This window comes from Neolamprologus multifasciatus, chromosome 3 (assembly GCF_963576455.1).
Source record: "Neolamprologus multifasciatus chromosome 3, fNeoMul1.2, whole genome shotgun sequence".
Taxonomy (NCBI): Eukaryota; Metazoa; Chordata; class Actinopteri; order Cichliformes; family Cichlidae; genus Neolamprologus; species Neolamprologus multifasciatus.
The window spans coordinates 33432482-33446408 of NC_140441.1; the positions used below are offsets into that span (position 1 = coordinate 33432482).

The window sequence follows — 13927 nt, forward strand, 5'->3', positions numbered from 1 at the left end:
AACTAAAATACTCTTTGAGAGTTAATATATAAACTCTTAACACCAAGTGTTAAATTATCAACTCCAGAGAGATTTGGTGTTTAACACTAAATCAGAGTTAACATACCAACTCTCCAAAAAGAGTTAAATTAACACTCTCTGGTGTGGACCCATATAGACACTTTAAAAGTGTTGAAATCAAATCTGACAGTGTTAATTTGGACATGCTGGATTTGCTGTGTGAAGACAAAACCTACAGAATGACATATTGTCTTATCTGGGCAGTTTTAAAGAGCTGAAATTGGTGGATTTGATCTTTTTCTAAATGATTCCAAAAGGCTGCGAGCGCTTCACATTTCATCATCTTATTGCACCACATGTTTTTGTTGAAGTGCTCCGATCTTGAAAAATTGAACTGTACTCAGAAAAAACACAAAAAAACAAACTACTTAAATTATTTTCTCTGTTGGAAGGAGACCACCCATGGATCATTTGTGCAAGCTCTGACCCGTAGTTATGTTTAGCGGCCTTACGAAGTTTAAATAGAACGTTACAGTAAAAACAGTCAATTTTTATTTTGCTAAGCATAACTCAGTAGTTTGGGTTCTAAACATATCTCAAAAAAGTACAAATGTAAACATGAGACCATATGAGACTGTTTTCCTGATTCAGTGTCATGTGTGTTTGTCCATTTGGTTCCATTTAAGCAGACTTTGTCTTTTAAACTGCAAACATTCCTATGATTGACATCGGGAATGGGTCTTTTCAGACAGCAGGAGGAAATGGTAAATAGACAGCATTGCTCTGCTCTTACTGAACACTCAAAGGGCTTTTGATATAATTTGTAGTTTGTAGTTGTTGGCTGTGCTAAGGTGAGCTTAACTTGTTGCACATAAGAGTTTTTGAAACAGAAGAGTATGTTACAACAGAAGTCAAAGTTTCTTATCTGAGAGTCATAACTGTTACAGAGTGACAGTGTGGAAGGAAAAATGTGCCAGATGTCTGTGCATTCATGAACCTGAAGAACTAGAAAATGTACTTTCTTGACACCAAAGAGCTGTGTCACATTAAGATTATTATTATATCCACATTCAATATGCAGTTTTGAACCTTTTTAGATAAACATCTGGTGTTCTCCTCAGCTGCTGAGTGGTGAAACTTGGCGTCCTAAACAGAGCAGCATCTCTTCTAATTAGATCACGTGGAACCTTATTGATCCCTGAAGAATAACTGGGTAGTTGTGGGAGCAACAGTAATAGGGTTCAGGAAAAGGGAATAGAGAACAAAGTACTCAAATAAAATACAAAACAATCAATAAAGAGGAAGGTCATTTCAGCACAATCTAGGGCCAAAAACTAGAAGTTTGGCAATTACTGAATTAACATTTAAAAAGTTTTAAGTCTACATGAGTGGCTGAAAGTGGCAATGTTCTTTAGAAAGACAAAATAAGATTTCACCACAAGATGATCGGTAGAGTGTATGCCACATGTGTCAAAGTCGAGGCCCGCGGGCCACATCCGCCCCGGCGTACATTTATATCCGGCCCGCGAGATCATTTTATATAGATGTTCTATTATTGTTATGCATGGCCCGGCGATAGACACTAATAATATACAAACTACAGATCCCATAATGCAGCGCTGCAGCCTCCTTGCTGAACGCTAGGCTAACTGGGAACAATCCCGCGTCAATCAAGTCAAACTTCTGTTATTGCGAAGCTAGCCGCTCACAATGGTGGAGAGAAAAGTTGATTCTGAAAGCAGAGCCTTTCAGCGCCAGTGGGTGACTGAATATATGTTTACAGACATTGCTGGTAAACCCGTGTGTCTTATTAGTGGAGCTAACGTGGCTGTAATTAAGGAATTTAAGACGGCACTACGAGACAAAACGTCAGGATAAGCTGAAAAACCGAAATGCAGAGAAGAAACTAAAGAAAGTAGAAGAGCTAAAGAAGAATCTGACATTTCAGCAGACTTTTTTTTTTTATCAGAGCAAAATCACAAAGTGAAGCTGTTGTGAAAGCAAGTTTTATTGTAGCAGAGGAGCCAAATCAGCCCGGTACCACTCTGAAGAGCTGCATGATGAAGCTGTGCTACGTCTTGTCCAGACGAAACGCAAATTTTGGCAAATGTGAGCCTGAGCAGAAATACGATTGCTGATTGGGTTTGTGAGATGGTCACTGATTTAAGAACACAGTCGTGTGAAAGAAGGAAAAACGTCATTGCATACTCTCTTGCTGTGGATGAAAGTATAGACATGATGGACATTGCACAGCTGGCCATCTTCATCCGTGGAGAGGAAATATTGAACATTAAATCGATGCACGGGACAACGACAGGAAAAGACATTTTTTAAAACGTATGTCAAAGTGTAACCGACGTGAAACTGCCCTGGGACAAACTTGTTGGACTTAAAACAGATGGAGCGCCGGTGTTGTGCGGTGAAAAAAGCAGACTAGTCAGCAGGATGCGAGTAAAGATGCAGGAGGAAAGCTGTACCGGTGAGTTAACAGCATATCACTGCATCACACACCAGGAAAGGCTGTGTGGTAAAGTCCTAAAAATGGAGCATGTAATGATCACCGTAATGCAAACCTCCAACAGCAGAGACGTTGCATGTAAAACAGCTTCTATGTTCCAACGTTTTGTCAAATTTAATCTACTCATCCATGTCCTGTAAGTACTCATTCCTTATAATAAAAAGCTGGTTATGAAAGGTGGTCTTCAGGCCATGAAGTTCATTTTAATAAAAAACAAAATTGCTGGTGAATGTCCTTAATCAGGTCTCGCTCACTGTATGTCTGTGCAAATTAGTCTGTTAGCTAAATGACTCAAATGTAAAGCGGAGGCTCTCTGGTACAGCGGCTGTGTTATCACCCTGTTTGCCTGCCAGGATCCCTGCTGTGCTGATGTTCCCTCTGAAGCTGTGGAAAAACCCTCAGACAGCAAGAATCTGGTCCTCTTTCACACTCCATCTAGCCAACAGAGCCAGATGCTAAGCACTTCAATCACAAATTCTTTTGTCTGAGTGAGACATCTAAAGGGATGGCTGGTGAAAGCAGCAAGGTGAAAGTGAGGTTGTTGCCTGTCAGAGACCATAAAGATATAGGATGTAGGTGGAGCAGAGAAAGAATAAAGTTGACTGACAGCTACACAACTAAAGTCACCTCCGGTTCGTGGCAACCATGGCTAAACATTTAGTGTGTAGCTGTGTGGACAGGATTTCTTTCTTTCATTGGTGGATGTGATTAAATATGTAACACATCGTTTCATTCCGTTATGAATGTATACAATTTTAGAACACAGGCTAGTTTTATGTAGCTCTGTATTCAACTGATAACACACACAAAGTTATAGCTTCAAAAAATACTGCAGCCGCTGTGCATGTTATATGATGAACTTGACAGAAATAGTCAAACCTCTAAAATCTGTTTAATAATAACATTTATTAATTATTGAACAAATATATTATTTAGGTGTCCTATTATGATCACAAATTATATCAAAACATATATTAGCCTTTTAGGACTTTTTGCCATTTCATTTTTCCTGTCTTTTGTTTCTTGATTTCATAAAGTTTTTGCATTACCAAAAAATACAGAAAATTGTGCCATGTATATATGCACACGTGAGTCAAATGAACATGTAAGTCAAGTGAATTTATAATGCTCTACAACTAACAGGAACAACAAATCAAGAAACAAAACAAAGTGTCAACAACAATTAAATGCAAAGGAGTAAAAGAAGTATCTTTAAGCGGGTTTTAAACCCGTAATGTGTTGGCAAGGTCCTAAATATAAGTCTATCGAGAAGGTAAATATAAAATATAGATGTATTCACCTTCATGTCAACCAATGCTTAAGCTAGTTAGGTTTTTGGTGCATTGAGCTGAGGCTTGTTGTTGCCATGTTTCAAAACCTGAATTAATACATGCGGTGACAACCCCAGACAAGAAACTTGTCAGTCACAAATATTTTCCACATTTTTTGATTTTAACAAGATCATAGTTAAAAAAAATAATCATGATGCAGAATTTGACACTTTAAAATAGACTTCTATACAAGCAAATGTCTCTTAAACTGCAGACTTAAGGCACTTTTCTTTCTTTTCTTTTTTTTATTACTGGCTCAACTCCAATAAACGATTACTCCTCATTATGATACAGCTACAGTACTACTGACAGTACTGCACTAAACGAGTTTTAGCAGATGTTTCTTTAGATAGTGTTCAGGAACTTCACTAATGAATTCTGTTTACAACCACTGCAGCAAAAACGTTGTTTTAAAGGTGCCTCACATATCCTGCGAAAGCCGATACAGGGAAATGGTTTCCACCTGGTTTCTGACAATACACTGTCCAATCAGTTGAATCCTCTAACCAGTATAATTGCATCTATTTCCCCTGATCAGTTTACAGATAATCTTACTACTTCTTATAGTCGAGCTTTCAAGCTATTTCTCAGGCTTGCCTTGTTTTCCTAGTTTCCAGAAAAAAAAGGTTTCTAAAATCTAAAATTTCTAAAAAAGTAAAGAATTAAGAGAGCTTGACACATCAATCGCCTTAATTGAAAGCAAGGAGGATAGTTGTAAGGGAGAAAATGGATCACTTTTACATGCAAACAAATCACAACCACCCCCAAGTGCAAAGATACACCTGTTAAAGTAAAGAGAAAAAAATGACTCTTGACATTATTGCAAAAGCCAATGGCTTTTACAGCTTCAGCTGGACCAGGGATGTCAACAGCCCTCAGCCTGAGCGAGCTGTATGTCAGGAGAAGCTGGCTAATGCTAGCATGGTGTCAAGCAAGCTAAAGAGGCACCTTGAAACCAAACATCCCTTTAGAAAGAGAAACTACTACTTAGAAAAGCATAGGATTTGAACCAAGACTATTTTACTGTGAAAAGGCATCTGATCAAGGCAACGGAGCTGTTTGGAGCTGTATGCTAGCAAAGAGACGGAACACTAGGTCCAAATGGCATAAACGTGCCATCAACAATGCCTTTGTCTGACAATGCAATCAAAAGAATTGATGAGATGTCAGATTACACAGACGGATAGATGCTATTTGCTCTGGTCTAATGGTTTACTGTTATGTAACATCACAAATCGTCCCAATAGAAAAATAAGGAACTAATTGACTAGTTAGTTTAAAATGGCTAGAAGAACAAATCAGTTATCAAGAGAGCTGATAAATTATCCATTTCTGCTGCTCAATAATGCATTAAATGTCTCATGTCAGCTTCAGAGTGCAAAGAAAATGTGTAAAAATATATTTAAATAGGTCACTGAGAAGAAGACAGAAATATTAAGAGCTTGAAACTCCGCTCTTTAAACATGAGTGACCTATCAGTGTTTACACATTTATTAGAAGTGACATTTCCACAGTGGAAAGTCACAAAATCTCCAGAGATGCCAAAATTGCTGGATGCGAGTTCGTGAACCCATGAGGAGGCGTGTTCATAATGGGAGGTGAAATAAACAGCAAAAAGGAAAAGGTGAACATGCAGTGCCACCAAAATGAGGTGGCAAATACTGCAAACCATAAATGTGGTGTATGACAATGGTTTCAGCAACCCATCCCTTAGCTGTTCTCCCATTTTCATTCTCTGTCTCAAACACACATATGTACACACACAGAGGGTGTTAATTTTTAATCCTATCTGCAGCCTGCGGATGGCCGGGATAAGAGCGAGTGAGTGAGCGAGTGAGTGAGTGAGCAGAGAAGGCAGCAGGAGGAGGAAAGGAGGGGGATGACAGATATATACAGCCAGAGAGATGGGAAATGATGAGACAGGCCATGTTGGCACACACACACACACACAGCAGAGGTGAGAAGATGGGCGAGAAGTAGAAGAGACAATGTGACAGCCAAGCGGATGAAAGTGGTGAGACAGAGTGGCACGGAGACCTTCTGCATGAAAGGCGGCTTTCGCTGCTGCAGCTGTAGACTCCCAGTGTTTCAGTAACCCTGCACTCACAAGCTAGTGCACACTCTTACATGTTTCTCTGTAGCTTCATAGCTGTGCGTCTTCCCCAGTAACATATTCACACTTACTCTCCTTAAGGTGATCTTTAAGATGCACTTCTCCCCTAGGCTGACTGCACTTTTGGAAGGTGGTTGGATGGGTGGTTTGGGGTTTTCAGAAATGGGAAACTATGTAAGAAACAGTGTGAAACAAACCAAGTAAAAAAAATAAAATAACAACATAACAACATAACAAACAAACATTATTTCTCTCTCCTCTGTCTTCTTTAGATCTAGGCTATGCAAGTCATTTCCTGGAAATGTGTATATTGCAGTCAATAGCATATTGACTGCAATATACACACAGGATATGTATGCATGAGGACATTTGTTTTACACCTTCTTGCTTAAGGACACTTCAGCATGCAGAGGAGCCAGAAATTGAACCACCAGCCTTGTGATCAGCAGACGACCCACTCCGTTTCCTGAGCCACAGGTGCACCTGTGAGCTGAAATCATTAGTCAATCTACAGAAAACAAATTATCACAATTATAATAATTGATTGATAGCTGCAGTCATTTATCAAGCTGTAATGCTGAAAACACACCAGCTCCATCCTCCTTAAAACGGGATGACTTACTGCTGTTTTTCAGCCCAGTATACACACAATACTTTGAACTGCATGAGGGGGACAAAAAGAAAGAAAGAGAAAAAAAAAAAAGCAGATTCTTTCAACCGATCAATTTCAATCTTGAAAATGAATTGATAGATGATTTGATCATCATGATGTGGGAATAATGCAGCTTCTTCTTCATACTTCATCATAGGCTGAATCTGTGTGTGTTGAGTTTACACTCAAATTAAAACATGCCTAATTTGCATAAATTCAAATAATTACAAAGAAAAACTCTGAAACGTAAAAGTTTTCTGGACCCAACAGGAAGTTCTCGGGTGTTGGGGGAGATCAGGCAATTAAGACTTTGACAAAATTTCTATATGAAAATATATTGTATTATTTCCTCTTACAATAAAATATTAAGGATCCCCCCCAAATAGACTTAGCTGAATCAAGGCACTTTGTTTTGATTTTACAATTCATTCATTCATTCATTCATTTAGATGTAAAAATATCAAATAGCCTCACATTTCTACAAATCAAACACAAGGATTTGACACCTTTTTAAAATCATGATATTACTGTTGCAGCTGTTCATAAGACAAAAACAAGCAACTGGAAGGCAGCGAGTCTGGAGATGTTATAAAAAACTGTTAAGTTTCATATTTTACAGACAAGCAAGACTAACAAAGTAAGTGCAGAAAATGATGGGAAGACTAACAAATGAAAAGAAACTTTCTTAATTTTGCTTCAAATTGTAACATTTTAGTAAATTAAAAAAAAAACAAACAAAAAACCCAAAACACTATTTGATGAGTCAGGTGGTTCATTCATGATCATTCGTGCAATACAGTAATTAGCAGATCCACCTCCTGTAATAGTTGTGAAACCCTCAGGTGACCAGTTTCCACTGAGAACCCCTGAAGCTGTAAATTGTCTATAAACAAAACAAATGTCTGTAGAGTAGAAAACAAAAGTACATCATCATGGCGAGGATGTAATCTAATCAGTGTAATTTCTAGACATTGATTTGATAATGGCATTATTAGATTTACAAAATTTACCCAGGGTGAGACCTAAAACCTGCAGGACACCGACCCTTGAGGCCTGGACTTCCCCCACTCCTGCTTTCTTTATAACCTTAAAGATTGTGGTCTGGTTTAAAAAGGAAGAGTCTTTGGACCTTAGAGATAGCAGAAAAAAATATTTGAGATGATGTTTATTTACATATTACTTGTAGCCCAAACCTATAATCTTGCATGTGACTGTGGACCGTGGTTTTTGGTGGAAAACTGTATATTTTCTAACAGCTCACAAATATCTCTCTTCATTCATTTGTAACAGTCTGAATGTAGTCTAGTCAGGGTTTATGCTGCACCAAGAAAACTAATTTGTTGTATAAAGATCCAATTTCCAGGAGACACTGTTGGATAATTAACAACGGAAGAGAACTGATGAACCAATATAATAAAGAGTACAAGTAATCAAATAACAATTTTATATACTTTAATGGCACAGTGACAAATAACAGGATGACATTACCAAATCATGTCCAGAGGCCTGCAGTTACCGCCATTAAAAATTCAGTACAGTCATCAGTGAAATGGCAGAGCTGCACATCAGTGCTGCTGGTGACAGATTGGTGCCACATCGACCAATCTGTCACTGTTCTGGGGACAATTTCCTGTAAAAGCACTGAATATCAGTGTATTGGGGCATGGGGAATTTGGTGTTAAAGAAACATTCATTGTAGGTTGTAAAAACCTGTTTGTCAGTTTGAATCCCAAGTAAGACGAGGACACCAGAGGAGAATATTGAGGGAACACCTGTCAAGTCGCTCCCTGGTTCTGAATATGAAGCGGAGCAGAGGCCCAAACTCACGGGAGAAGCTCTGAATTGGACAAATAAAGATTTAAGATAAATGCGTACTCCTCGGGGGCTGTTGTGTGGTAGCACTGCTTTCTTTAAATCTCCGGCCCCGTTGAGAACCCGCCTCTGTTGACTGATTTTCATCATAAGCCTCAGCGGAAGACGTTGGTCCACGAGCACAGAGATTTAGATCATTTCTGCGATAAATCCCTCCACAGAGCTGAAGACCAAGGTTAATTTGACACAGTTTTCCACTCACTCTAGGTTACTACAGCCACCCTGATACAGGGTGGCTGTAGCTCAGGTGGTAGAGCAGGTCATCTACTGATCGGAAGGTTGGTGGTACTGATCGGAAGGTTGGTGGTTCGATCCCTGGCTTCCCCTAGTCTGCATGCCAAATATCCTTGGGCAAGATACTAACCCCAAATTGCTCTCCGATGCATCCATCGGAGTATGAATGTGTGTGAATGTTATCTAGAAAGCACCTAGAGAAATGTGCTTGTGCGAATGGGTGTGAATGGGTGAATGCACAAGTTGTGTAAAGCGCTTTGAGTGCTCAGAAGAGTAGAAAAGCGCTATATAAGAACCAGTCCATTTACCATTTACCATGATCTGCAGCAAAGCCTTTCAACAAAGCTACTACATCTGGAATATTGCAATTAGATACTACTGCCATACCATAATGAGTGTCATCTGTCATGTCGATTTCTGAATCTTCATTATTGGTGAGAATCAGTTAGGGACTAATGCTTTTCATAAACAGGGTTGGGCAGTATGTCAAGTTATTAGGGTAGATTCAGAAGATATGGGATGAGAAGGGCATTACTTTAGCAGCTTTTTCCATGAACTCCTGCCGGTATGTGCATTTGCTTTGACACTCAAATTTACATTCCCTCAAACCCACTGTCCTTTTGCATTTCTGCCACAATTCAATAAACAGCACCATACCAACCAAAAATAAATTGAGAGGTGTACATGAACTTGAACATGAACAGAGGAAAATAGGTGGACGGTGTTCTTTATAGCTGGATAAAGGACATTTTTGCTACCGACCCCTTCAACAGCAGTGCATTGTTTAGCATGGGTACTGGTACCTTTGTTTGTTTCTCTAAACGGGTAGTGTGCCAACTGCATCTCCTGTGGAAATACTCTAAGCATAGATTTTTTTAAAAATCCATGGTCAGAGCAGTCAGAAAATCATAAAACAGTCTTCAAGGAAACAAAGGTATTCTTAACTAAGAGAAAACAAATGTAACCAACCATGATCCATCCTACAGTTAATTGTGATGTACTGCCTTTCAGTTAAACATATTTGTACTTTATATATTGCTAACAAATATGTATTTCATTAAACACACGGTTAAAGTGTGAAGAAAAACATTAAAAATACAGCAAGAAGTTTAGAGAGGGGTAAAAAACTCCTATTAGCTCATGGTTAAAAAGAAAAATGAAACAGAAATACCATTGGACTCATTCTGATTCTCTTCCTTTAGCTGACTTTATGAATCCATTTGTTTTTCTTAGGTTCAAGTATATTACAGATACAATGCTTTCATTGTTATCTTTATATGTAGTCCTGAAGAAATCAATGGAAAACTAATCGTTCCAGTTCTCTGTTCCTATTGTAGCAACACAGTATCATGTATATTAATGTATTTAGACTCGACTACTATAATTGTCAATTTTATAATCAAAACAGTCGTTAAGGTTATTTTATAAATAAAATACTACATTTAAAACAAGTACAGTGTTAAAAGGCTCAAGTTTTCCATGTAAAAGTGACGTTAAGCAGGTGACACTACCACACATCAAACATTTGAGCCTCATCAGTGAGACATCGGTAGCAACCATTTATCCATTCATTTCAGCAGAGAGCTCTCCCTGTAAGACTTTGAACAATATTATCTAGGATCATTCAAGATCACTCAAAGGCAGTTTGACAGCAATGAAAACAGTATCCTTCTGCTTCTATAAAAATATTACCCACCAATAGGATGAATGAGGTATTCTGGATGCTGTAGCTGGAGGTTAAACACTTCACTTAAAGGGGCCTGGGTCAAAGAGGGTAGTGCTGCTCTCGCACATCACATTTGTCCCGATTTGTATTTCTGACCTGTTCTCACTGCCTCTCACGGCCTAAATCCCCTCTAGCTGTATCCTTTCTTTTTAATTTTCAACCTGCCTACATTTTGATATGGCCCTGCTCAGAGCAGTGCTCTCTCTCCCCCTCTTAACGCCGTAGGCAAAGTGACTTGCTTTGTTTAAAGTTTGATCAGATCAAACACATCTCTATCCATTTGGCTTGGCCACTCACATACAAAAGGTGAATATTTCACTAACAGAAACAGCAACAAAAAAGGCATGAAGAGCAAAGGGTTTCTGGCCTGTTACAGTGTCAAATATTTCAGGGTCTGATTATTCTAGACCTAATGTCAGTGCTAAAATCCACATACCTCACTGAGTGGAATTCATTGAGTTTTAAAGAAATGTAACAGATTAAATCTAACACACTTAGATCTTGTTTGTGGCAGGGAAGATATAAACACACGCATGCAAGTACACACATGCGTGACCAAACAGAAGTTATTTTATTTGCCAAACACTAAATTTGCTGCTCTCCAGTCAGTCTATCATCCAACTCCACCATCTTGGACTGCATCTGCTGACAACAGTCCTGGTTCTGCTTGTCAGCCTCAGTGAGCTCTGCGGAGCAGCACATGAAGCAGTTCTCAACATGCTGCAGGTTCTCGCTGCAGTGGATTGGAGAGATATCTGAACAAGAAAAATTATTATTGTTAGAGGCTGCAGTCTAACACAGGGTGATGGGTGAAAACATCTGGATAGCGTCCAGCAATTGGAAGGTCAGTGGCTTGATCCCCAGCTCCGCCAGTCTGTGTGTCGAAGTATCCATAATAAAAGCAGGAGGAACCCCTGTGACTGCCCAACTCGAGTAGAAAGGCACTTTATAATTACCAGTTCACCAGACTTTTAAACTAAGAGTGAGTTAAAGCTAGTAAAGCAACTGTGGATGACGTTATTTTGCATACAAATATCCTTAAATGACTAAATGCATTTACATCTGGGTGCTGCGTCCAATCAAAGCATACATGTAGGAAACGCATGATTACTGACAATTAAGTTGGATGAACAGTCATGACAGAACAAATGTAACAGATGTTGGCTCTGGCCGTTTTCACTGCAAGCTTTTTGATGCTTCCTCAGTACAATGTTCCAAATATAGGTGTCAACATAACCTCAAATGTACCCAACTATCTTTAATGAAGGTCACTCCCTTTATCCTTCCCATCGTCTTAAATTTCTCTCTTTACTATAATTCTCTGTACATTAAAATGAGAGGATCACATTTTTTAATGCTATTTGACTTAAGACCAAACCAGCCCTTCGCACACAGGCAGATGTTTCTGTTATCCCTGATTTAGGAACTTTAAGAACCTTTTCAAACTTTAAGTATTCCAAATTACTTTTTCTACCATTAGTCCTTTTTCCACAACTAACATGGGTTTGATCTAATTTAGAATCAAATCAGTAACTCAGATCAAATAAAGGTTTCACGCATCACGTAGAAACATGATGCCTAAAAAAAACTACATTCAAGTGGTTTGAATTTTGAATTAAAAAATTAAAAGTAAAAAAATATATATTCATGAAACAAGTCTGAATGGACAAAACAGACAACTGTAGCTAGCTCAGTGCAGTTCCAGTTAATGCTGTTTATTTGTAAAAACAAAAAAGAAATCCACTCCATGCTTTGTTAATCCTTCATCCACTCCACATTCATTGAACGCAAAAGACTCTACTTCAGGTGCATCAATCACGAATTAAAATAAAGAAAAATCACAAAACAAAACCAAGGCCAGCGGTCTACCAGATCGGCTGACATAAAGGCCTTAGGGCAACGAAGTAAGGTCGGTAGTTCATGGCCCAGCTCATTCCCAGACATACATCTGGCTGGAAGATTTGCTTCCCTGGTTGAAGGGTCTGATTATTACTGATTGAGAAAGAAATTTTGCCCGAGAGGCTTTTCCCACACTGACCGCTAGACTGCAGAAAAAAGGAAAAATCAGACTGATCTAACGAGTTGACAGCCAGGAGGGTGTGGACGTAAGTTCAAAGGTAACCGTCGAGCAATCGCCACACAGTTACGCAATAGATAGATGTTTTTACTTTCTGTAGATGTTCTGCTGATATGCATCCATTTATGTTCAGCAGTTACAGGAGACTAAATAATTTATTGACGTATGTAAACAACATTAACCATGAGTTGGTACGATCCTGCTCCTCATGCTGAAAGTTGGAAACGATCTCCCTGGTGGCTCTCTCACCTTTTTATTGTCGTTCTACTGATACTGTTACTTTAAAAGATCTGTGCTGTCCCCAGTGTACCTAAAAACATGGCTGATGAGTACGTCAAGACCTAAATGCATTGCTGTCACGTCCAATACACATCGTTGTCTTCCCTGAAAAGAGTCTTGTATAATTACAAGCGTGCTGTGTGTGTTCAGGCACCATTTTTCCTCCCCTCCTCCCACTACCATGAGGCCTGAGGACTCTTGAGGCGGGAACCCTGATCGTCCCAAAGCAGAAAGTCCAACAGATACTGACCTACACGTGCACACATGTAGAGAAAGAAAAAAAAAGCCAGAGCTGCTCTCCGACACACAGAAAACACAAAATCCAGCCCATTATCTAAAAGTAATTGCTGTGTTTTGGTAATGGCTCTCTGCTCATTATTCGTCAAATTATGGATGACTGCTTTTCCCGCACATTAAAGGCCAAAATAAATTGCATTTCAACAATGAGACACTCATTGTGCTGCTGCTGGTTTTTCTTTGTCAGCTAATGGATTGGAGTTGTGTATTTAAACATGTCAAGCTTGATTCATATGAGGTCACTCTCTGCAATTTAGAGGATCATATGGGGCAATATGGTGACTATTATATTACTTCACTAAGTGCACGCCGTTTCTGGGGCTGATAATACAAAAAGCTCACTTTTTTTCCTCCTCAGTTGAGAAAAAAGGTCTTATCTGTTCACGTGGGGACAGAAAATGACACCGCCTATCTTCTGGTTACCTACAGCTCCTTGCAGAGACCCTGAGAGGATACAATTCTCATTACAAACACCAAAAATCAATAACATGCCATAAAACTACATAAATATTTGAGGATGGCACAAAAGTGCTGCATGGTAAAAATTTAAGGACTTTTCAGAATAAGGTCTGCATCACTTAACCTTTATGAATCAAAGCTGTGAGCCACCAGTCTCAGATCCACCATTGCGGTTTTAGCATTATGCTAAGATTTGTATGTTTTTTGGTTAGGATAAGTGCTGTTTCAGTCTTTTGGGGACAAGATCAATTAGGCAACCTCGAACAAGCTGCTTTATCTCACACACAGTATCCAATAGCAACAACACTTCTCAGCAACATTGGCCTAGTGAAATACAAGAAGGAATACCAAGGCTTTCAAAAAGTCGGG

At 39.0% G+C, this 13927-nt stretch overlaps 1 protein-coding gene across 1 annotated transcript in view; it reads right to left on the reverse strand.

The window, feature by feature from the left end:
• Nucleotides 1-13927, reverse strand: part of trpc5a (transient receptor potential cation channel, subfamily C, member 5a) — a 203067-nt gene that overhangs the window by 165692 nt on the left and 23448 nt on the right. The gene's annotated exons all lie outside the window — the stretch shown is intronic.